Below are 27,485 nucleotides of genomic sequence, written 5' to 3' on the forward strand. Positions count from 1 at the left end.
AGATACTAAGAATATATGGCATAAACAATCTGGGAAATGAGAAATTTAGCATTGATCTTTTATTTAATAATAAAGGGAATAGTAGTGTTTGTAAGGTATATCAGCAATAATGCTCCCATCACAAATCATACTATTCCCCTACTTCCTTGACTAGCTTGCAGGATCCATTTTAATCAAAACTCAAAGGGATGATTTTTTTAAAAAACATGGATATTTCAAGATTGAACACCATCTAGTAGTCCTGGTTACTATAACTAGATGCCAAATGCTTAATACACTGTAAACACTGTGAACTCTGACATTAGAAATAATTGCTGCAATATTAAAAATTGTATTATTTTTTTAAAAAATAACATGAATGTACAATATCTTGTCATAAGACAGGAGATAAAACTCAATGTCTCATCTCTTCCCTGAAGTTTAATAGATCACTTCTGTGGACTGATTCACACGCACTTTTACATTAGTTGGGAGATGATGTAAATCAAATGCTGAAGTGAATGTTTGAGCAAACCATATTTATCTAATAGTACAGGTAGAAATTTCACACTATCACACATAATATCAAATCCAATGACTTTTAGTGGAGACAGTTCTCACATTTTAGCCCTTGATGAATCTGCCTTTGATGACAGGAGCTGAATTTGTGAGAAAGTTCAACCCAATAACATTGCATGTTGAGGTGGTATGAAAATTTGATGAGTGCTGTTGGATCTGTGATGACCCCATTCACACAAAGCTATTACAGTTAGTCAAGTGTTTAACCTTGTGTACAAATCAATCCTCCACATCCCTATGCTTCTTCTCTTCCATATCTTGTTTGAGGACCACCCAGGTAAAGGCAGTTACTAACATGTCATCAATAGTTGGATTTAAAAAGTTCCCAATAGCACAAGGTTACTATAGAGGGAGAAAATGTGAGAAAATGACTAAGTAAGATTTTTATCAAGCAAAGCCAGCATGTGTTTGCACATCATTTTGTACTTCAGCTACCTCCACATGTCATCCATATATTCCTCATCACCTCTTGGATGATAACATTTAGTTTAAGAGCAGACAAATTTTTCACTTGCCAACTTTGAAAACACTGTAATTTTGTTCTTTTTAAAATATATATATATAAATAAAAACGTTAATTAAAATATCTTCCTCTATTTGGCATATTACTCGGTTTCTAGGAATTCAATGTCCATTCCAAATGTTTAGCTGTATGCAATATATCGTCTCTCTCCTTATGTATCCACTTATGAAAAGGGATGGGTGACGAGTTCAAGTGCTTACTTGGGACCAGACCTCAATAAATCCAGTGACACTTATTTTGGAATAGAAATGCATAGGATTGTCCTGTCAATGGACCAGTCAGTCATTGAACCTGTCAGTGAACCAGAAATCATCCTCTGCGGTGATCCATAGAAAGAAGCTTGTCTAATTCCAAGGCTAAATATGATTCCAATACACTACAGTTTGTTGTATAGGAGATATTATTTTTGAACCCAGCTAGGTTTTGATTCACCTCCTTCTAGACTGCTATGGTGGGATGCTGCATCACATTACCTTTATGGAGACTGTTATCCTTTACCATATTCATGTCATTGCTAGTTGTTTAAAAGAAAGGTATTTGGTGTTCATCTGCTCTAGATGGAATTGATATTAGGGAAGGTGTAGTGGTATGTTAGATTCCTCTTTGCAGAATGGTAAAGTCTTTATCTACAATACTGGGAGTTTAATAAGAGGTAAATTAAAGTGTAAGCAAGTCAAATGGCTCTGAGGAATTGCAGCATCCAGGCATTGTCATAATCTCTGTTGTTACCAATTATAGCCTGCATGTGTGCAATCACTCTGGCTCCGACTTTGCACAGTTTTTCAGCAGGAACCTAATCCTACAGAGGACATAGGTAATCCTACTGAAATAAATGACACTACTTATGTTCTTGTCAAGATTAGGCACCTACATTTGAGTCAATGAAAATGTTTATATTTTTGAAATCAAACACCTGATGAACTTCAAACCACAACTGCTAAGAGAAAAATCCAGGGTGAAGAAAGAAAATGTGATCCGCGGTATGGTAGCTGACAGCATTTGGGACCTGAAGGTTTGGAGTGCAGATTGTAGAAGGCAACAAGTTTTCCACATGAGAGAACATTCCCACCCCGCCCCATTCCTCCACTGACAAAGGCAAACCAAGCCAGCACACTGCTTTCTCTCTGGAATGAAGACATGGGATATAATACATACATTCAGCAATGAGTCACAGTGTTATTTATGTACAAGTCTGCTTTGCATTTGAGACAAGTCCCACCCTTTCATTGTGACTATTCTGTCTACCAATGTCTTTGTTGAAAACTCACATTCCAGATCTGTGAACATGAATAAGCAGATCTCTGAAGCCCAGTTTTACTGAAATGCTCATCTTCCCACTGACAGACAATTCAAAGAAATGCAAATACATTTTTATGCACATGTCTTTTTGTTTTACAGTTGTGCACATTTCTGCCACATGTATGTATCCATTGGCTTAAGTTTACTTGTGCAAAATTTAAAAAAATGTATGCTTTTTCTTGGTAAAATTTTAAAATGTGTAGATACTTCTGAGAATATATTACTATTACTCTTAGTATTATTACTACTACTTCTACTGCTACTATTTCTTTTTCACAATCTGGCTGGCATCTGGACCATCAGTTCTTCAGATTCCATGAATTTAGGAATCAATGATATATCAACAACATCAGAGGGGCTGGAGTTGTTGCTATTATTATTATTATTATTATTATTATTATTATTATTATTAGACACATTATCAACACAGAAAACCTATTTTTTAAAATATTCTTTGTAACAAATTCCTTCCATATCCCCAATTGTCATTATACTTTGAGCTGGTAACACACTATGTGTTGGATAGGTCTTGAACCAGTCTTAGTTTTTTATTGCCTGCTTTGCTACAAGCAACAGCAATTCTAAGTGAATAAGCACTGGGAATAAAGACTGTTAGAGTCCAGGAACCATTCTCACATCTCCTCCAGCTAGTTGTCTAAGAAGAGTTGGTTTAGGCAAACATACTTTCACCACTTTGTCTAGTACACCTACTTTATTAAGAGTTATTAACTTTTGTGTGTGCATATACAATGCTGGAACACTGAGTACTGTTGTTCAAAGACAATAAACAGCATTGGTGAAGACATTCGACACTCCTTGAGGAAATGGAGACCAATACAGTATTTTCCCTTAATAAGCTATCTCAGGAAAGGTTGAATATTGCACGTAGAGCATAGCTTACCAATTGTGATGTGGGTTTGGCCACTTTTCACTCCTATGCCCTTGCAGTAAGTTATTACTGGGGCATGTAGAAGCAGGATTGAACATGCACATGCAGATGACATGGAACATGAATACCACTGAAAGGTCTCTGCTGTGTTGCTCTGTGCAGGCTGCAAAGGAAAAATCCTCCCACGCAGAAGCTGCAGGCCGGAGAAAGAACTGCTGAACTGCTGAGTTCTCACAAAGAGGACTTTAATCTTTTGGTTCCGATATGTACAAAAGACTATCAAAGTGTTTTGCCAGACTCCCATATACAAACACCACCATACAGAGTATTCAGCTCACTCTCTTATATGGTTATCCTCTTGGGGATTTGAGTCCTTCCCCCTCCTGGGATATCACCCAGTTTCCTGTTGCCTGACAGCTGTGATTCTGCAGAATTGAAGCCTGCTAGTTTCACCTCCTGTCCCTCTGTCATCAGCTTTCTATGACTCAGGCCTCTCCAAATGTTGGATCATCATGTCTGCCACCTAACTTCGGTTACTTTGTCACCTTTGTCCCAGTTCCAGGCTTGTGGAAACTGGTTGGGCTAGGAGTTAGAGGGTAAAATGTTGACTTTAGGCCATGATTTCTACATTCTTCTAATAAAGTATTGCATTTGATAAATTGCAGACAAATAGGTGCAGGAGTTTCTGGGCAAAGAGTTTTAAATTTTGAATTGGAGAGTATTTGTAAGTATAATTGCCTCTTCTAAAGTGATCAAGTCTGCAAAGGTTCAGAGGGAAAAGACAGAGAGGCTTTATGAATGGTCCTCTGTGGTCCATTGTCCTAAAACTGAAAGACAGCACAGAGATAGTCCTAATAACCCCCAAAAGACTTGCTATTTCAGCTGGCTGGGTGTTTTGGGGTCAGAGGGAATTGGGGTTGGCATTAAGGAGGTTAACCTTTTAACCTTAGGGCATCTTATATAAAGGGCTATATAAGTGTGTGTTCTCTGATCTCTTTCCAATTGAGACCAATCATCAGCAATTGACTGACATTTTCCCAAAACTACAATGCTTCACTGTTTTAATGGCTTAAATTGTTTCTCAAGCATAATAACTCATCAGCCCCTATTCCTATTCTTCTGAAACTTTGCAGCGTTCATGCTTGAGAACACCTCTATGGTGTGCAAGCCTTTTATACAAATTTCCCCAAAAAACACAGAAAGAGGAAGACAAATTAATCACTGTCTGTGCAAGCCACTTTCACAAAAATAATATCTAAGGCAGTCTTTCCCCAACTTTACTAAAGTCTTGTCTGGATTAAGTTTCAATTTGTTTTCCCTCATCTAGTCCATTACAGCACCCAGACATTGGTTTAGGTCTGAAACAGCTTCCTTGGAATTAGGTGGAAAGGAGTGATAGAGCTGGGTATCATCTGCATATAGGTGACACTTTATTCTAAAACTCTGGATGACCTCTCCCAGCGGTTTCATGTAGATGTTAAAAAGCATAGGGGACAAGACTGAGTCCTAGAGACCGCATAGGCCAATGACCAAGGAGTCAAACAGGTATTCCCCAACACCACCTTCTGAGAGCACCCCTCCAGAAAAGAGCGGAGCCACTGTAGAACAGTACCTCCAAATCCCATCCCAGAGAGGCGGCTCAGAAGGATACATGGTCGATGGTACTGAAAGCTGCTGAGAGGTCCAGCAAAACCAACAGGGACACACTCCCCCTGTCTAGTTCCCTGCATAGCTTATTCACCAAGGTGACCAAAGCTGTTTCTGTCTTATAACCAGGCCTAAAACCAGACTGACATGGATCTAGATAATCCGTCTCATCCAGGAATGCCTAGAGTTGGGAAGCAACCACCCACTCCAGCACCTTGCCCCAAAATGGAAGATTTGTTGATGCTTGTTGATGAATCTGGTCCGATGTCGAATGGATGATGATGGATGTTGGTTATCTCTCCACCGCAAAGCAGAGCGAAGCCTCAAAGTCAAGCCTCTAGCTTGGAAGAGTGCCTGGAGAAACAGCTGCCAGATCAAAGCAACAGCACTCTCCAGCTTATCACTCCTAAGAGGGCTTTATTTGTTCTTTTTCCCAAACACACGAGCTAATACTAACACCACTGTACAAATCTCACACCAACCATCACACCACACTATCCCCACACAGTATAAACAGCGTCTGGGCTTATATACACAATTGCCATGAGGCCACCACTTAGCCCAACCTCTTCCTGTACATGTTGCTATGTACCATGGATACCAATTCTTCTTCCGTCTGATGACATAGCATATTTACATTTACTGTAAGTGCTCTCCAGCACATTCGACCTTGAGCATTCGGCTGCTGCTGAGAGCTCCAGGTGTAGCCAATCTAGGCTCCTTTGCCACATCTGAACATTTTCACTTTCAATACCTTAACAAGATTGGAGACTGACCTGTAAATATCTAGTACAGTAGGATCCAGGGAAGGGTTTTTTTTTTCCAAAAGAGGTCTTACTAGAGCCTCTTTTAGGCATGTTGGAACCCTGCCTTGGTGTAGAGAGGCATTAATCACTTCCCTTACCAACTCCATCAGTCCTCGTTTGGCCTGTTTAATAAGCCAGGAAGGGCAAGGGTCTAGTATACATGTGGTGGCTCTCACCTCTCAGATCCCAGTGAAAGTAACAGAAGTGTAAGAGAGAGAGAGAGAGAGAGAGAGAGAGAGAGAGAGTGTGTGTGTGTGTGTTGGGAGCTTCTTCATTCCTTCTGGTAAATATACATGGATGGAAAAAAATAAAGGGCATGGGGACAAGGGGAAAATATAAGGCATTTATCACACTGGGGCTAATTTCGGCATTAAAGAGACATTAAAACACATTTGAAGCATCCCACAAAAAAAGTGAAAATGGCAAGTAATTACACAAATGATTATCACACGCAATTGTAAAAATAAAGCGATTTCAGAAATGCATTGCCACTGAAATCCCGAAAGGAAAAAGATGCACATTAATGCTTCTTTGTGACCACTTTAATGGCGGGTTTTGTGAGACGTCGTGTTAAATTATTTCGCATAATTACGTGATTTTTCCAGGACATTCACAGGATAAACTCCTGAACTCCTTCATGTGATAAACTCCTAAGAGAATAATTCTAACATACATACAGTACTCTGCGCTGAACTTTTGTATAGAACAATGGGGAAAAAGTCTTTGACTTACCCTGAAACCCTGTCTTTTCCCATAATATCTTTGAAACATCTTCTTTCCTATTCTCCTAGTCGTAAATCTCCAAAGGCAATCATATTCATAAGAATCATACATATCATTCTGACTTAAGAAGCTTCTTCTTTTAAAGATATTGGAACAATATGTGGAAAAAAATGAGAGGATATTGTTCTTGATAAAATACTAAACTGCCTCCAAATAGGTACTGGTCATAGAAAGGACTGGGGGGAAATCACAGACATGGTAGTTGGTTCAGACATAGTTATCTCAGGCCCGTTACAGACAGACTAAAAAGTACGCGTGGAGCACGTACTAGGGTTCCACACGGCCGCCACCATCAATACGTGATGACCGCGCCGCCTCCAAACAAGGTGGCGCGGTTGTGACGTATTGGGGTCGCGGCAGGGCGCCTAGGGCGCCCTTTCCACGACCCAGGAAGGAGCTCCGTTTCCGAGCTCCTTCCTGGTTTAGTCTGCTGGGCACAGCCTTTAGACGGCTGCGCCCAGCGGACCAAAGGAGAAAGGGGCCAAACGGCCCCTTTCTCCTTCTCCCCGCCGCCACGGGGTGTCCTTGGGGCTTGAAGCCCCAAGGACGCCCCTTTCCAGGCTGCGGGGAAGGGGCCTTTTGCTGCTTCCCCGCAGCCCGGAAAGTGGCAGATTGGGGCTTCAGCGGCTGCCGCTCTGGCCACTGAGGCCCCAATCCGGCGGGGAAAGGTGTGCCTACAGGCCGCCCCTAAGGGGCGGTCTGTAACGTGCCTTAGTCTAATAAAATATGGCTTAGCTTATTAGATATTATGCTTCCATGTTGCCTCCTCCCCTCTCCTCCTACTTTTTCTATCATACCAAAATTTAACTTTTTTTTAAGGAAGTAGGTGTTATTCTGGTTAACTGTGATTGAATCCATTTTGTAAAAAGAAAAAGTGGTATCTTGCTTTCATTTTCTGGTCTGGGGGCTGAATTTTAACTGTAATTTCTCAGTTTAGATGTGATGAGTTGCTTCCTCTAGCCAGGACCATGATGACCATTGAATGGCTGGGGAAAGGGAATACATTTGCACATGCCTCTGGAGATAGCAGGACTGAGTATTATCTCACGTGAAAGGACCTGGCCAGATTCATATTCATAAAGGGATTGTCTGCTAGGTCACTGAATGGCATCCCCCTGGCATCCACAAGTGCCTGGCATCCACCTATTCAACTCCTATTATCAGGGTAGGTTCAGCTGTTTGCTTTGTAGCTAGGTAGGTTTTTTGGTTTTAAAAATATCTTGCCATGTTTGACACTTGGAGGCACCTCCCACCATCACCACCCCAATGGTTCAGTGACTAATGGGGTGTATGAGAGATGGGCTAAGGAGTGTACATTGCAGATAGGCTACTTACAATGGAGGGTAGTGCAAGAGAAGATGTCCATCTTTTGTGTGTCATGCTTATGGGGAATGGTGGTTCCCCAGCTTGCTCTTTGGATTTTAGGGACTGAGGATGAGAAGGAAAAAAAAACAGACTTTGGACCTTTCCTGTGACACATCCTCAAAGTCTCCGTATTTGGGGACTGTGAGATGCAAGGTCCTTCTTCAGCAAGAAGTAGTCAACTGGTCTCAAACCTTAAGCTATAAGCTTGTCTATGCAAATAAGTACAGCTTCACTGCAGATTCAGATCCACAGTACAAATTTTACTAAAGGTACAGCTCTTCCCATAAAAGAGGAAGATAATGGTTTGAGTGTCGGACTATGACTCTGAAGACCAGGATTCAATTCCCCTCTTGGACATGGAACCCATTGAGTCACCTTAGGTAAATAAAGTTATATGTTCTCAGCCTCAGGGGAAGGCAATAGCAAACTTCATCTGAACCAATCTTGCCAAGAAAACACCATGATAGGTTCACCATAATAATAATAATAATAATAATAATAATAATAATAATAATAATTTGTTTTATTTATATACCACTATTCCAAAGTTGAAAATGACAGGAAGACACACAAGAACAGACAACAACAGGTTATACCTGTCATATAAAACAAGGTGTCCTTGAGTAGGGAAGGAAAGAACTGGCAACCCTAACAGTGCTATAAACATGGCTCAATAAGAGGAATTTAAACCCAGACTTTTAAGAATTAAGTGTTCAGTGTTTAGATAAACTCGCCTTTATGTTTCAAGTTCCCCCTTCACATACATGCACACACAAACCAGTATACTTTTTAAAGGTGATGTTCTTTCCATCCGAAATGTGAAAAAACATATTTTTGTAAATTCTTATAAAAAACAAAGTGAAATGAAATTCTCCCGATTCCTGTCTTAATCACACCTTGATCATCACATTCTCAAAACAGAATGTTTAAAATGTGACATTTGCTCACCCAAGCCATGCTTACTTATGCATGCACTAATTATTCTAATATGTGTTTAAACACCGAGGACAGAGCCAAAGGATGATATTTACCCCAAATTAATTAATCAGTCCAGTGAAAGAGGCTGTGATCAGGGGAACATCCCCATAGAGACCTCTGTTTATAGAAACTGTTGAATTTTCATGTGAGTTCCTGTGAATAATTTATATGTTTTGGAAATCTGTGTTTGTTATTCTATAAGGGTAGCCATATCATATTCATAGATGAAGGTTTGATGCAGTTACAATTAAAGGCCTGATTTTGTTTTATGCATATTTCTGCAACAGAAATAAGAACACTAGATATGCTGCAATATTCATATATCTTCCTATACATGTTTTAACTTGTGAATACCTCCAAAGGAAGAAAAACACAGAGTACTAAAACTGAGAAGGTATTTTGGTTAATTTGGTCCAGACTGATAGGATATAATTCAGGATTATGTTAAAATACAAGTAAAATCTCAATATTTTCCCATTTTTCAAGGATAAGTAATATAATAATTATTTTAAATACCTTTTGAAATAGATCTGAGTGTGATAAGTGGCCTGTAGTACACAATGGACTGTTCTCATAGGCTGCATCCACACTGCAGAAATAATCCAGTTTGATCCCATGTTAACTGCCTTGACTCCGTGTTATGGAATTCTGGGAACTGCAGGTTTGTGATACCTTCTCTATCTGAGCACTCTGGTGCCACAATAAACTGCAGTTCCCAAGATTCCATAGCACTGAGCCATCGCAGTTAAAGTGGGGTCAAACTGGGTTATTTCTGTAGTATGGATGCAGCCTATGAAAAGAGTACATTCCAATCTGTAAGTATTGATGATGTGGACAAGCTCTTTGGTAGAGTGAGGAAAACAACTTGCTCTCTTGACCCTTGCCCTTTGTGGCTGGCCATCTTGGGGGGGGGGGTGATGCCTTGAGGATGTTCATCATCAATACATCCATTAGGGAATGTCATGTACCATCTTGTTTGAAGGAAGCGGCAGTTAGGCCGCTCCTGAAAAAAACTTTCCTTGACTCTCTGAATATGAAGAACTACAGGCCAGTCTCCTTACTACCGTTTTTGAGCAAGGCGATCAAGAGGGTGGTTGCTCTTCAACTCCAAGCTGTCTTGGAGGAAACTTATTATCTTGATCAGTTTTAAACTGGCTTTAGGATGGGATTTGGACCTGAGACTTCCATGGTCGCCTTAGTTGATGACCTTCATCTGGGCTTCGACAGGGGTAGTGTGACCCTGTTGGTGCTATTAGACCTCTCAGCAGCGTTTGACACTATAGATCATGACATCCTCTTGGATCACCTGAGAAGGTTAGAAATAGAAGGCACTGTGTTGCAGTGGCTCCGTTCCTTCCTCTTGGGCAGATTCCAGAGAGTGATGCTTGGGAACAGTTGTTCTGCAAGGAAGGCACTTAATTTTGCCCTGGTGGTGCAGTGGTTAAATGCCTGTACTGCAGCCACTCACTCAAAACCATAAGGTTGCGAGTTCAAGACTAGCAAAAGGACTCAAGCTCGACTCAGGCTTGCATCCTTCTGAGGTCGCTAAAATGAGCACCCAGATTGTTGGGGGCAAATTAGCTTACACTTGTAAACCGCTTAGACACTACTTAGGCGGTATGAAGCAGTATATAAACGAAGCTTTGTTTGTTTGTTTGTGGTGTTCCACAAGGCACCATCCTATCTCCGCTGCTTTTCAACATATACATGAAGTCGTTGGGAGAGATTATCCAGAGGCATGGGGCGGGGTGTTACCAGTACGCAGATGACACCGAGATATATTTCTCCATGTCTCGGTCTTCAGATTTGACTTCAGATGGCATCTCTCCTCTCAGTGACTGTGTTAAGGCAGTAATAGACTGGATGAGGGAAAACAAATTGAAGCTGAATCCAGACAAAATGGAGGTACTCATAGGAGCGGCCCCAAACTCAGGTATTGGGATACAACCTCCAGTCCTAGAAGGGGTCACACTCTCTTCAAAGGACTGTATTCTCAGTCTGGGGGTGCTCCTAGATCCATCACTTCAGATGACAAATCAGGTGAATGTGACAGTCAGGAGTGCCTGTTATCAGCTCCAGCTGATACACCAGCTGTGCCCTTTCCTGGAAGTCAGGGACCCTGAGAATGTGGTACATGCACTGGTAATCTGCAATGCACTCTACATGAGGCTATCCTTGTGTTGGTCCAGAAACTTCAACGAGTAGCATGGCAGCCTGATTGATCTCTGGTACATCTAGAAGAGACCATATAACACCAATCTTAGGATCATTTCACTGGCTACCCACCAGTCTCCGGGCCCAGTACAAGGTGTTGGTTATTACCTTTAAATCCCTAAATGGCCCTATTTTCGGGACTGTCTCCTTCCATATAATCCTCTCCACACACTTAGATCCTCTGGGAGGAATCTGCTACAGCCTTATAAAACAAGGCTGTCCACGACCTCCCAGAGGATCTTCTCGGCTATCACTCTCAGACTCTGGTATAGGCCTGCCGGATGAGATTCATCATATTACCACCCTAAACAGCTTCAAAAACAGCTGTAAAGACAGATCTCTTCCGGAAGGCCTTCCCTGAATAGTTCTGTGGCCACCAGAAGGAAAAACTAACTGCTGAACTTCGATCTCACTTCACAGTCACTGTCTGTTGTTTATTGTCTTTTTTAAAGTATGTTTTAATTCTCATATTGTTTAACTGTATTTTAAGGGGGGTTGGGTTAAACTTTATAAACTGTTCAATTGCTTTTAAAATAACTCATATATTTATAATTTTTTATTTATAATTATAATTTTATATATTGATAGTGTGGTACATGCGCTGGTAACCTCACATCTTGATTTCTGCAATGCACTCTACATGAGGCTACCCTTGTGTTGGTCTGGAAACTTCAGCTAGTACAGAACATGGCAGCCAGATTGGTCTCTGGTACATCTATATTTATAATTTTATTAATACCTTTGAATAGTTTTTAATTTGTATTGCTTTTAAATATATTGTTGCCCTGAGTCTCATTATTAGGAAGAAGGCATCATATAAATGAATTTAATTAATTATTCAACTAATTAAATTTATTAAAATATATATAACTTGTGCTATAGTCAAACATTTTAGAACAGTGAACAGTAAAGTCAACTGGATAAATTTAAAACAATTTAAATTTGGATTAAAAATTATTTAAATAGACTAGAATTTAACAAGTTAAATTTAGTTTAAAACAATTTAAAACAGCAATATTAGCCCCAGTATTCTCCTGTCTTTTTTGTAACTCATATAATTTCTGTGGGATCTGAAGTTACATGTGGACATGATAATCAATCAAGCAAATGATTCAATTTCAGACTGGGATGAGGTTTAAAGATACAAGAAAGTGATATGTCAAAATATTGGAAAAATGTAGATCAGTAAAACTTATTTTAAACAGTGCACATCTTAAATAACACTCCACTATTCTTGATTATTATGGTGCATGCTTTCAACCTTTGCAGCATTTGAGATCTGTAAGTATTAAAGGTCTGACTGAAATTTTACTTGAACAGAAACTAGTTATTTCACTACATTTGGTTTTACATTTAAGCATATTAAACTCTTCCTATGTCCATAGTAAAAGATCATGCTGTATTTAAATGGCCATGCTAGCGGTGACCCATAGACAAACAGCAATGAGCTCAATGAGCTGTGAGTCAATATTATTTTTTTTTTATGCATCACCATGCAGCCATTTAGTGACATCTAATACAAAGCACTAAACTGTGCAATGACACTATAATAACCTGTAACTTAAAAGACTCAATTTGTCCTAAAGGAAAAACCACTCAGCTTCTTAGAGCACATTGTTGAATCAAACTACAAAAAACTAACCTTACACATAAAAACTAAGTGTATTGGTTCTTTTACTAATGGGCTTTGCTAAAGATCACTAAGGCCCCATACAGACAGGCCAAAATAAAGCTGCTTCGGGTCACTTTGGAGGTATGCTGTTTAAACGATGCATGCATACTAAGATTCCAGAAGCTGGGCCAAAGCCATGCTCCAGTCCTAAGGACTGGAGTGTGGCTTTGGCACAGCTTCCAGGCTCTTAGGACACATGTATGATTTAAACAGCATACCTCCAAAGTGACCCATAGTAGCTTTATTTTGGCCTATCTGTACGGGCCCCAAATTTCCAATGTTATCAGCCAAACAACCAAAGAAAAAAATAATTTTGGCACTAGCTATGCAGACAGATGATAGAGCTATGTTACAGTCAGAAAAACTCAACTAGTCATTAGTTTTTTGTGGGTTTTTCGGGCTATGTGGCTATGTTCTAGAAGAGTTTCTACCTGACATTTCGCCAGCATCTGTGGCTGGCATCTTCAGAGAAAAAAATTATCTGAAGATGCCAGCAGATGCTGGCGAAACGTCAGGAAGAAACTCTTCTAGAACATAGCCACATAGCCTGAAAAACCCACAAAAAACTATGGATGTCGGCCATGAAAGCCTTAAACTCAACTAGTCATTATTTTGAAGAATATAATACAAACTTATCATCCTAATTGGGTTGGATCAGAGTGTTCTTCCTTAAACCATAGCAGCTCCTGAAGAGAATTCCACACAGAATGGTCTCAGCACCAAAACATATATTTTGCAGATTTCTACCCTATCCCTAAAGTTCCCAATGCTACCTCTTATTTTGTTCCAGAGAATCTTCAAATCCTCAAACAGATTTTCTGGGGACATAGGAAAGAAGAGCCACATTCAGAACTTCATCACCTACCAAAATAAATAAAATTAAAATATTACAGCCAAATAAAAATCTGCTATCTATTTTCTCCAAATAATAAAAGGATGTTTAAGTCATGCAAGATGTCTAAAATACTTTTAAAAAAGTTAACATCTGTTAAATTGTACAGCAATATTGTGTATAAAATGCAGCAATATTCTAAACTGTACAGCAATATTGTGTATAAAGTGCAGCAATATTCTGTATAAAGGGGGTTTTCTTTGTAACCAAAGTAGACTTTGCCAATTCCGTTTGAAGATCCTTGCCTCTCAGGGGGTAAAATATCATCCCATCCTAAGAAAAGAAATAAAATTATGAAATATAATTTATGAAAGAAATTATGAAAGAAATTTCTGCTTTTGGATGTGATAATATTGACAGATAATTTTAAAGGTGGATGACTTGTTGGAAAAATAGAGACTGGTGTACAAAACATAATCAAACCTGATAATTGATAGCATTGATAATTGATAGCAATGACCGCATTGATAAATATTGAAGAATGAGAGTATTTTTTTTAAAGAAAACAAAGAAATGAGTTTGGGGAATAGTTTGCTGCCTCTAGTCAAGACTCATAAATATGGAGCCATAGGGCTGGATATGTGTAGAGAAGACACACTGAAATAAATCTCTACTCTAAATAATTATATGTAAATTCATCTCATTGATAGGAAGTGTCTATACAACATTAAAAGAATGATTACTATAATGGGTGGATGATGAATTGATTTCATTGTACTCTTGGTTCAATAGGAAAGAATCTTGTAGGTCTCATCACAAAATATGTAGGTCCAGTGCAGAAGGAAACACTCTTCTTTTTATTTTTAACAGAGTCAAAAAAAAAACAAAAAAAAACACCACTACATTATGAGTTAAAGAGGAAATTCAGAAAAAAAGAAGTCCCCATAGCCACTTTATGAATTATTGCAAGCAGTAGTTTGGAAATGCCCTTGGGCTAAAGTAAGCAACAAGACAGGACAAGTGACAAATCTTAACTATGTTCCCCCAAGAAAAAAGGCCAACATAAAATTAGTCTTTAATAGGCCAGAAAAGGTCCCTGAAAGGGGGGGGGGGGGGGGAACAAGCATATATCACATTATAAGACACCAGAAGGAATCTTTTTGCTTAACAAAGTAACAATAGCTGTAGACATAAAGTATAATCCCAACTCAAAGATGCATTGTCTGTAGGATGTTAGCATTAGGCATGAGCCTCTTCTGCTAACAGACATTATCTCAAAGATCTTTCAGCAGAGCAGTCTGTCAGCAGAACTGCAGAGGAAATATGTGGTGGCAGAAAAGGCAAAATAGGAAAGGAAAAGGGATGGAATGATGAAGAAGCTGTGTTAAATTAAACATCCAAACTGCCTCCAGCACAGGGATGCAGTCACAATATGTCATCACAAAGTTGGACCAGAGTGAAGGGAGTCCTAGGTACTTCCCAACATTCCTGTGTTGGTCTAGTGTCAACACAACTATGGTCTCAAGCAGACAGGGCAAAAGGAGAGGCCAGAGGCCACTCCTGTCCCAAACACTGCAGGACCATGGTGACCAGATACCATGATCCTGAGGCCGGTCACTGCTGTGTTCCCAATTGGGCTGCATCAAGGAGCGGATAAAATCTGCTCCATTTGAGGTCAGGTTTGGGTTGCCTTAGGCTTCCACATGGTTTGGGGGCATGCGTTGTCTAATCGCCACACTCCCAAACCATGTGGAAGGTACAATTTTTTGCCCATCTGTTTTGGGCCAAGGGCTTGGTCATCTTTTTCAGTTAGAATTGCATTCATAGTTGGAAAAGGAGAGCACTTCAAGATTATCTGTATTGATTTATGAAATTTTGCAAGAACATAGTCTATTGGTTGCCTTCAAGATAAATACTGCAGAATAGTGAGTCCCAGGACTTGTCAGATTGAGGTAATTAGGATATGAGGGTGATCTGGCTGTGGCAGCTATCACCCATTGATTGCTAGGGTTGATTTGCCTGATCTGGCTGGCTAGATCATCCCTCACTGCTCCATATGCGTCCCTCCCAAAGCTGTGTGCTCAGTCAAAGAGGACGACCATCCCATATAAAAGGAGTGTACTGTTCTTCGGTCAAGGGTATACAATAGCTGCACTTCATTTCAAGAACCTCCAGGCCTTCCCCCTTTGATACATTGAAAGACTACGTGCTCACAGCTATGAAATGTGCCTTTTAAATGCCACCTGGAATGTGGGTGTTGCCTGAGCTGGCTGTCTTTAAAAGCAGGGAGTCTCCTCTATTTGAACTACTGGAAAGAACTTTCAATCTACCTCTCTGCCTGAGGTATGTGAGGGATCCAGCCTGTGTTAGATGGGGTCACACTCCCCCTGAAGACACAGGTTTGCAGTTTGGGAGTACTCCTGGACTCAGCTTTGAGCCTGGAAGCCCAGGAGTGCTATTGCACATTTAAAACTTGTGCACTAACTGTGCCCATTCCTTGAAACATCGAATCTGGCCTCAGTGGTACATTCCTTGCTTACATCATTGGACTACTGTAATGTGCTCTACTTGGGGCTGCTTTGAAGAGTGTTCAGAAACGTCAGCTGCTCCAAAGAGCTGCAGCTGGGCTGTCAACAGGGGCAGATTATAGAGATCACACAATGCCTCTGTTGAAACAGCTTTACCTGCTGCCAGTCTGTTTCCAGGCACAATTCAAAATGATGGTGATAACCTATAAAACCCTATATAGCTAAGGTCCAGGCTATCTGGCAGACCGTATCTCTCTATATGAGCCGGCCTGGGCTCTGAGATCCTCAGGGGAGGCTCTTCTCTCCATCCCAGCACCACCACAAGCACGGGTGGTGGGGACATGAGAAAGGGCCTTTTCTGTGGCTGCACCTAGACTCTGGAACTCCCTGCCCAGAATGGCCCCTTCTTTGTTATCCTTCCACTGGCAGGCTAAGACCTACTTGTTTAGACAGGCTTTTAAAACAGAAAGTTTTTAAAGCATGTGACAGGGTGCTGTTATATTATTTTAATAAATTTTAAGTAATTTAATATTTTAAAACTTGATTTTTAGCATTGAATTTGTTTTAATTATTGTAACAATTTAATTCTGTTTCAATATACAATTTTTATATATATTTTAACTGTATGGTGTTTTTTAATGTTGTAAGTTGCCCCGAGTCCCAGCCTTGGAGGAAGGGTGGGATGATAGTAATAATAATGATAATGATAATAATAATGATAATAATAATAATAATAATAATAATAATAATAATACACTCTTTAAAAAATTCTTCTGGCAGGCTGATATTTGGTTTAGAGGATAGGAGAAGAAAAAAGTTTAAGAAGGGATTCTAACAACCTAGCCAGATGTTGTAGTCATTGAGCATGAATATTTCACATGAGTAACCTCTCACTTTTTAGCAGGGTCACCAAGACCCACCAGAGATCAATATGATGCTACATAGGGAGCAAAGGTATGCCCATGGTATTTTGGAGATGACAGAAGATTTGCATTTTTAATGTTAAGGTTTGTTTTGGACTTATGAAAACAAACATGCCAAAGCCCACCAATAAGCTTTTTGAATTTCAGATTGCTCTGTCATACAGTGGACCCTTGGTATATTATGTGGTTTGCTTCCAGCCCCCTCTCCCCCATGGATAGCAAAATCTGTGGATGCTCAAGTCCTATTAGGTACAATGACATAGTAATATGGTGTCCATTATATAAAATGGCAAAATCATGGTTTGCTTTTTGGAGTTTATACTGTTTTGAATATTTTTAGGCTCTGGATACTTGAATCCGTAGATAACAAAATCCGTGAATATGGAGGGCTGGCTGTATTTCAGATATCTCACTGAGTTTCTTTCCCTTTCTCATGCACTTCTCTCTGTGTGTGTCTCTCTTACACACACACATGCACACAGAGAGTTATTTTTTTTAACTTCAAATAGGAATATTTGAGCATATGTGTGCCTGAGGGAATAATAAAAGGTTTACCACTGAATATCAATGTTGTGATAAAATAACAGAGTTAGTTTACAAAAAGAAAGCTAATTTTATTTATCCTTTCCTTTGAATTTGGATGATAACATGACAATAAATGCAGCATTTAAAGTCGGTGCTTTTCAGTCAGAAGTTTTACAAAGCAGCTTTGTTATTGTTGGAACAGGTAAGAGATTGAGAGAAAGCACTGCCTACCTTCATTGGTTAAAATCTTTGATTAACTTGCTATTGGACTTGCACAACAGAGGAAATCTGAGAGCTGCAGCAAGTTACTCAAGAACACTACATTATTAAAATAAATATCACCAAAAAATAGTAAACCATAATACCTGTATAACAATAATTACTGAATTTTATCACAGCTTTTAAGCTATCCTTATGCATCCTGTAATATAAATTGCAAGAAAAAAATAAACAAACAATATCTGTGCAATCCATGTACAGAAGGATATTTTACTGATCAGAATAAACCTACTGTAAAACCCTACCTTGTACTTCTATGCGTGAATCACATGATTCCATTTTCCTCTGTTTTGTATGTGTGTGTTTTCTGTTGCTACTGGAAATACCATAGCTAGCCCCCAATGGCATGTTCTTTGGCTCCCTAAAAGAGGTTTTTCCACCACCTAATGGAGACTGCACTTCAGTGAAAATTCCCCATCCTCCCAACTGCTGGATGAAAATGCCTATTTTAATCTAGATCCCCTTTAGATGTCATAAAGGTCTGCAAAAGTTCCAGGTTTTATTCCTGTACAAACTGATTTTATTTTGAAGATTCATGTGACATTTTCTTAATCTCAAAGTACTTCTTGGGACTTCTGCCATTACCAAGAAGTTCTCATTCTTACTTCCAACATCAGTTTAAATTAACCCAGTATTTTACAAAATGAAGTGTACCCCTACTTGGCTGTCTGTCTGTATTATCCTTGAATTAGCTAAGATGGTCACTACCATTAATCACACTAACATCTAAACAATGATCCCTTTATTGGGCTAATCAAAATGCACAATATGTTGCAAACCTTTGAAGCTCCACTGACTTCTTCATCAGGCAAGGTGTTAAAAACCATATAAGAAGGGGGGAAATGAAGATGTTGCTTTGTTCTCAGATGATATGGAAGGGTATTACTTGCAGGTTGGCAACTCCTCCTTCTGGCCATGTGGGAACTGGGTGATTCTCAAAGTACAGGAAATTTAATATCCATTTGCAATACAAAAAATAAAATAAAAATACTTTGTTTGGAATCCAATATGTTTCCATCCTTTGTGAGGCCACAGGTCCCTTTGTAGGCAAAGGACAGTAAACATAGTCCAGAACACAAATTCAATAGAGATCAAGTGAGGGAAAGAGGAATGTTTGCCCCAAAACAAAATGGTCCTAATACTGAACTAGTCTAATATTGCTAAAGCACTTTAGCGCTTTGATTGTTACTCCTGAATAATAATAATAATAATAATAATAATAATAATAATAATAATAATAAAAGGCTCAGTGGGAAACTGGTGAAAATCAATATCTGAAATGTTATATGAGTCTAGATGTGACAGGTGATCAGTGGGAGATGGAGGAAGAAGAATACATGGGAAGGAAAAGTGAGGAAAACCTGGGATATTCCTAGAAAGATTTTGCATGCAAACATGGGAAAATATAGGTAAGATCAAAACAGAACTGGAAACTTTCAATACTTCCAGTGATTGTTTTCTCTTCCGGATGAGCCATCAATAAATTTTATTTCCAAATGCAACAACAAAATTTAAATGCCAGCATTGTTTATGTAAACACACTCATGTTTATCTATATTTCTCACTTGAGACAGTTCAAGAGATCTGTGCATCCTGGATTAATATGGGGTACCCATTTCTTATTGGGGTGAAGGGGCTGCAAATGGCAAACCTTGATGTTCCACTGAAGTTCAGCAGTCATCATCTTGGACATCACTCTGCTCCCAGAGATAAAGTCTGCAACACCTTGCTAGTGTTTTTTTAAAAGGAGATTATCAAATCAGAGGCAAGTGTCCTTCTCCCATCATTAAACTGTTTCATTCATGTGATTGGGGTGAGGGACATTATCACACCCCCACGTGCTTATCCTATTCTTCTTCTATAGCTAAACAGTAATGGACGTGTCATTTTGTACTAACGGAAACTCCCATTAATACCAAATGATGGATCCATTACTGTGTACAGATGGGAAAAATGGGATATGTGCATGGGGGTGTGAGCATGGGGGTGTGATAATCTTCCCCCTGATTGTGCGAATGAGATGGTTTAATGGTGGGAGAAGGATGCTTGCGAGCTCCATGCAATAATCTCCTAAATCTCTTCCCTCCTCATTTTTTCTTTCTTTCCTTATTTCCTAATATCGAATTATCCAGTCAGAAGACTTCTGGAGTCACCAAAGTTTCAACCTTTCTTTCTTTCTTTCCTCCTCTTCCTCCTCCTCATCCATTTTCTTCTTCATCTTCTTCTTGGCTTTTTAGTGCTCCTAACAAAAGTACTTCAAGATCAAATAATATCAGTTTGATTGATGAGTAATTAGGGGAGGAATCCTAGACATATTAGCTGCAACTTGATTGCTCTATCTCAAAGAATAAAAGGCAGACAGGTAGCTAGGTAGACAGACAGGTGTCTAAGGAGCTGAACAGATCACCCCCATAGAACGGCATCCCACCGCCCCTTTCAGTGCTGTATTGGGGCTGCAGCAACCTCACACCACAACCCTGATCCAGCAGTTTGCTGCTCCTTTTTAGAATTGAAAAAAGCTGTCCTTGTTGTGGTAGCAGTGGCTTTGGCACAGCCCTTCGAAACACTGAACCAAAGAAACAGTGTGAGGCTGCCCACCATCTGGTCAGGCTTGTGGCATAATACTAGCATCAGGGCAGAGTTGGGGCGTGCAGTCACCACGCCCCCACTCCACCCCGATGCCAGCGTTTCTTGCCGGTCTGTTCAGGCAGTTAGTGTGTATACTCATACAGATATCCCTAACTGGTACAAACTGCATTTTGTAGGCTATGGCCAGTCTGACCTTTAGAAAAGTTTCAAAGAACATAGGCTGACACTTCTTCAGTGATATTCCAAAAGTATATTTAGAACTTGTGTTATCCTTTGTGCATCTGAGCGTTACTAACAAGGATCAACAAGAACTACTACTGACAAGAATAGCTGGTTCTCATTTAACTCAATGGGTAGCTTGACCAATTTCTCATTGCAGCGGTTCCAGTTCAACATATTGGCAGTCTAAATTTACCTCATATGTGACAGCATCTTTCATTTGATATCTGTCAACATAGATATTTATCAGCTTCTCTCTTTTTTCCACATTGTTCTACAATGCCAGCCTTTTCTTCTTTTTATTTATGCTTCATAGCTGTTTCTATTTTGATTATGCTGTCAGTTTTGCCGAGAGAACTCCAGCAAATTTCATGCAGGAAAACATCTATATGAGAAATTGCACTGAACTGTATGTTCAGTATCCATTTTTTTGACATTTTAACAGGAAGACCCATGGAACTTTGTTCCATGAAACAAACAATTGAAGTTTAGTCACAGTAGCACACAAATGTTTCTTTACCATATGACTATAGATAGGCAGGGGGAACAAAATGTCCATCATCCTTAACTAGACGTATGCAGCAATGTACATGTGTTGCAATGAGCATGGGATGTATATGCAAACAATCTCACACATTTTGATTGGAAAGATTTCCACATACAAATCTTCTATAACCACTGTTGTGGGTGGGGATACCATTGTGAATGAGAGACTTCCATGTGCCCATCAGATGTAGAAAAGATCTCTGGGCTGGAGAGAATATTTAACTGATCATGGATTTTTATCATAGGATTTGAATTGTCATTTACACAGCTGGTGGTTACAGTTACCTTAAGAGAATAAGAAAGAATTACAGACAATAAACATCTAATGTTCCTATTGTATTAGCATGTATTTGTTTTCTTTCTTTTTAGAAAAAAAAAAGTTAGAATGAAGATTTTGTTTGTATGGCTTTATTGTATTTTTATTTGATGGTTTTCATTTTTATAAGTAGCAGACATTCCTTTATTAATATTAATACTTAATTATAAGCATGTTTTACTGAACAAAGCACTGCACACACGATCCCAGAAGAATATCTGAATTATCCCAGTAATTCTTTCAATAACCTACCCTCTAATATAGTTCAGTATTATTAACCCAAAATTAATTTAGTGTCAATTGTTCTGTTAGTTTTTTGCAAATGATTTTTATAGTCTCTGATCAAAAATGCTAGTAGACCATCCAGGCAACAATGACAGACTATAGAATTTAGGAAATATACCTATTTTATATGTTTGCATATTATAGTTTAAACCTGAACATTAATATTTGTATCTAGAATGGTTTTCATCATTTTGTTAAGTCATAAAATTATTTGATACTCATGTAATTAAAAACTAAATTTTGAATCCATCATAAACTGTGTTTTAATCTATGGTGGTGTTGGTCAGGAGGGAATGGCCAAAGTCTTTGTGTGTGTGTGTGTTTCTGATTTATGGTGACTCTATCATGGAGTTTTCTTGGCAAGATATGTTCAGAGAGGGTTTGCCCTGGGTCACCCAGAGATTTCCATGGCCAAGCAGGGATTTGAAGCCTGTTCTCCAGAGTCCTAATCCAAAACTCAAACCACTACACCACACTGGCTCCTAAGTCAGTCCATTGCATCTTTTTTTTTGGTTACCCTATTTGCAGATAATAATATTATAATAAAAAAATATTTATTTGTATCCCGCCTCTCCCATTTGAGGATCGAGGTGGGTAACAGCAAGGAAAATTTCAAATACAAAGTCACAGGAAAAAAAAGGAAACAGTCCCCCCAAACCCCCACTCTTCTACCTTCCCTCCCATCAATACAAAATAATAATAAAAACATTTAACTGGAATAATATCAGTTAAAACAGCTCAGCAAGAAGTGACAGCAATATGAAAATAATGGGCAATAATAAGGGGGGGGGGGTGATTAACATGGGCGGTTAATTCTGTTTTAGGAGAGATTAGTCTGGAAAGACCTGCCAGAAGAGGGTCATTTTTATCACGTTTTTAAAAGCGTCAAGAGATGTGATCTGATGAACCTCCTCTGGCAGGTCATTCTAGATTTTTGGAGTGACAGCAGAAAAGGCCCTCCAGGAAGTCACAACCAGTCTAGTTTTTCCTAACTGCAATAAGTTTCTCCCAAAGGACCTGAGTGTGCATCAAGGATTATATGGGAGGAGGTGTTCCTTCAAGTAAGCTGGACCCAAGCCACGTAGGGCTTTATAGGTAATAAGCAACATCTTGTATTGTGCCCAGAAGCTGACAAGCAGCCAGTGTAAAGATTTTAAGATAGGTGTAATTCAGTTGAACCTAGTTTTGCCTGCAACCAATCTGGCTGCCATATTTTGCACTAGTTGAAGCTTCTGAACATGGTACAAGGGTTGCCCCATGTAGGGCACACTGCAGAAGTTGAGATGAGAGGTTACCAGCGTGTGTACAACCGTTTCTAGGTCTTATGACTCCAGGTAAGGTGGCAGCTGGCGAATCAGCCAAAGCTGATAACAGGCACTCCTGGCTGTCACATCCACCTGAGGTAACAGTTGAAGCGATGAGTCCAGGAGCACCCCCAAGCTGCGAACACAGTCCTGTAGGGGAAGTGTGACTCTGTCCAGGACTGATGAGCAAATCTCCATACCCAGATTGGGGTTAGCTATCATGAGTACCTCCATTTTGTTTGGATTCAACTTAAGTCTATTTTCCCTCATCCAATCCATTACTGACCTCAGCCAGTCATTCAGAGAGGAGATGCTCTCCTTGGTCACTGAAACAGCCTGAGACATGGAGAAACAAATTTGGGTGTCATCAGTGTACTGATAACACCCCACCCCATGTCTCCAGATGATCTCACCCAGTGGCTTCATGTAATTGGGGACAGAATGGCTCCCTGAGGGACACCAGATGTCAGCTCTCTTTTAGAAGAGTAACTATCCCCCAGCATCACCATCTGGAATCTGCCCGAGAGGTAGGAATGGAGCCACTGCAAAGCAGAACCTCCAATTCCTAACTCTCTCAAGCGTTCCAGAAGGATACCATGGTCTATGGTAACGAAGGCCACTGAGAGGTCCAAGAGCACCAACAGGGCCACACTTCCCCTGTCGATGCACATGTGGAAATCATCGACCAAGGTAACTAGGGCAGTCTCCAATCCGTATCCTGACCTGAAGCCAATTTGAAATGGATCAAGATAATCAGTTTCATCCAAGACTACTTGGAGTTGGTTTGCAACCGCCCTCTCAGTCACCTTGTCCAGAAAGGGGAGAAGAGAAACTGGTCAGTAATTGTTTTTGTTCAGGGGATCAAGGGAAGGCTTTTTAAATATCAGTTTAACCACCGCAAGTTTTAAACTAGATGGAAAACAGCCTTCCCTGAAGGAAGCATTCATTATGGATTTTAACAATTTCATGGTTGCCCCACCTCCCTGAATGGCCAGCCAAGATGGGCAGGGATCAAGAGGGCAGATGGTCTTTTTTTACCTTGCCAAGCAGCTTGTCTATGTCATCAGTACTCATAGACTGAAATTGTTCCAAAATAACCTCATTAACGGAGTCACTGGACATTTCTAATGTATTCGTACACTTGAGCAGATCAATTCAAAGTCAGTCTACTCATATGATGGAGGCTGGATGAAGCATAATGGCTTGCAGGGAGAGAGGTCTTACTTCAGTGTGTTGGGGTATAGGTTTACCATGGAAATTCCTGGTAAATGTGAAGAAGCTCCTTGGACATACAACTACAGTTAGCCACAAGCATCTCTCTGAGTGACTCCAGGATTAGTCCCTTCAACTGGGATGTAGAAAAGTAAAGAAACGTCAGTGAAGTGGTTAGTGGTAAGCCCTAACTCCCATTGGCCCAAAGAATTTTAATTCCTGAATACTGACCTAAGGACTTACAAACATAGCCTGACCGAAGAAGAGATCTAATACCAAGCATCCTTGTGCTATGTTTATAACCAGAAACTAAACTTTAGCACAAAGACTCTATTGTTACACTAACTGAACCTTCTTTTCTTCCTCTCATTTGGCCCAACCTGAAGACCACTCAGGAATACTTCACAGTTGTATCAAACAGGTGTAGACCACTCAGGAATACTTCACAGTTGTATCAAACAGGTGTAGACCACTCAGGAATACTTCACAGTTGTATCAAACAGGTGTAGACCACTCAGGAATACTTCACAGTTGTATCAAACAGGTGTAGACCACTCAGGAATACTTCACAGTTGTATCAAACAGGTGTAGACCACTCAGGAATACTTCACAGTTGTATCAAACAGGTGTTTGAGGTGCAGAGAAACTACAGTGGGAAGTAAAATAGCCTCAAGGCCAGTCCTGTAGATGAAAACAGTCCCATCAGTGGACTAGTGGCATTGGAGTCTGGCAAAATTCTTGCTTTATTCCCATACCTCCCCATTCAGAAGTTGTCTTCTTGTCTTCTTCTCCACTATTTATTCTCCCTCCTTCTCCTTCATAAGGGGTCCTATGAACACATATTTGAGGAAACAAAGCATAAAAAACTGGGGAGAAATTGTAGCTATAAGAAATACACTGGGGGAGGATTACACATTTCCCCCTAAAATTGGTAAAATATCTGTTGAAAAAGCAAGTATGCAACATGCATAATTTGCATACTTAATTCATCTGCAGTTGGTAACAGGTTTTTACCTTCCCAGGGTAAATCTTTCCAGGGGATTTTTAAAAACTGCCAGAAATTTATTGGCTGGGCTGTTCGCTTCTGCATATATGTCATCTATCAAACAAATCCAAGAATTGGGTTGTACATATTATGGACCAAATTGTGACTATTTTTTCTCTACTTGATTATTTATTCATGCTGAAGCAGTAATTAAAAAAGCAATGTTTGTCCAGACTGTGTTCTTAACGATATATGATGAGTTTTTCCTAAAATACGCCACTTGCGACAGCTGTAGTTGAAAGCAGGATTAACAATCATTATTATTTCAGATCTTCCATCATTTCCTGCTTAAAACCAGCAGCTTATTAGATATTTCTAACTCAATATTACTAGATCTGTAGTAAAGAGTATTATATGACAATCTATGCCAAAAGCAATTTACAGCAAACAAGCAAGCAACAATAATAGTAGATGTAACTTCTGCATGCAGTTGTAAACATGTGAACATCAGTATTGTTCTCAAAATTATGGCAAACAACCAGGTAACCCTGCAAACAGGGCAACTTCTGGGTTGGCATGCCATTCATCTAGCTCAGGACTGTCTACACTGACTGGTAACAGCTTCCTAACATTTCAGAAGAGTCTTTACAAGCCCTGCTTGGAAAATAAAACATGCTTGTTTAAAATTTTATATTTTAGAAAAACACTCAATAGCCTGATGATCACCCACATTTTTGGTTAAAAAATGGGGATACCTGGAGGCTGGGTGGGTAGCTTCAGGGGACTTCAGGTGCTGTAAAATGGGGCACTGCAGGCTGTATGTGTTCTGTGCACTCATTAATTTTTGGAGTGCTCCTTTGTTTATTAGCAGAGAAATCCAAGCCAGAATATATTGGATTAGACTTCAGTGTAGAAAATTTGAGAGTGTTTCCAGATAACATATTCTTTTAGTGCTTGTATTTGGGGATTTGTGCAACCACTTCCCCAGCAGTTTTGGAGGAAAAAATATAACCACATAGGTTTTTCTTATGAAAAAATTGCTGGTTTAGCAAATAGCTCCTCAATTGATACATGTACACACAACACACATACACACAACACATTTACTTCTTCTTCTTTTTCTTCTTCTTCTTGTTAGCTGCCCTTGACTCATGTTCAATTCATTGTGACCCATTGTGGATGAGAGACCTCCAAGTTCTCTTATTCTCTACCTCCCTGCTTAGATGTTGCAGGCTCAGGCCTGTGGTCTCTTTCTGCTGCCTTCCACTTTTCCCAGAATTATTGTCTTTTCTAATGAGTCTTTCCTTCTCGTGGTGCATCCAAAGTATGAAAACCTCAACTTAGGCTTCCAGGGAGAGTTCAGGCTTTATCTGTTTTGGGACCCATTTATTTGTGTTTTGGCCATCCATAGTATCCTCAGCACTTCTTTCCACAACCACATCTCAAATGAGTTGATTTTTTGTATGTCTACTTTATTTACTATCCAGCTCTTGTATCCATGCAATATAACCAGAAATGACCTGGACAATTCCAGCTTTAGTATTCAGTGTTATGCCTTTGCACTTTAGGATCTTGTCTAGTTCTTTCATAGTTGCCCCCCTCTCCCCAGGCCTAGTCTTCTTGTTTCTTGCCTGTAGTCTCCACTCTGATCAATGTTTGATCCCATGAAGTGAAAACTGTGGGAAATTTATCACCATGCAATTTGGGAACCTTTTTTTTTTTGCCAAGAAATTAATACAAATTAATATTCTTTCCTTCCCTAGCTAAGACTGATGTTGATAGTGGCTAGTTTTGGACTGTGAAAGTGCAGCTGGTAACATCAAGGATAGATTACTATAATGTACTGTATGCCTTTCAAGTCAGAATGGAAGCTTGTTAGTTCAGAAAGCAGCTACTAAACTACTGATGAAGACTACAACTTGGGTTATATTACAGCCATTTGGGGGGGGGGGGACGTAATTGACTTCTCAGTTTTCAGACACCAAGGAGATTATTGCATGTGAAATCTGTGCCAGGTTACATATGGGTTGAAGCTCAGCGACAGATCTTATTCCATTGCCCCATGCCCGGGCAGTAGGCAGCCCATATCCAACTCCAGCTTCTACTTCAGCTTTTCAAGAATGGGAAAATCTCATTCTTGAAAAGATGCAGGCTGCCTACTATCTGGGCCTGGGCAATGTAGTAAGTTCTGTCATTGATGGTTACAAC

This window comes from Sceloporus occidentalis, unplaced genomic scaffold (assembly GCF_023333645.1).
Source record: "Sceloporus occidentalis isolate IW3139 unplaced genomic scaffold, rSceOcc1.0.p SCAF_6, whole genome shotgun sequence".
Lineage (NCBI taxonomy): Eukaryota > Metazoa > Chordata > Lepidosauria > Squamata > Phrynosomatidae > Sceloporus > Sceloporus occidentalis.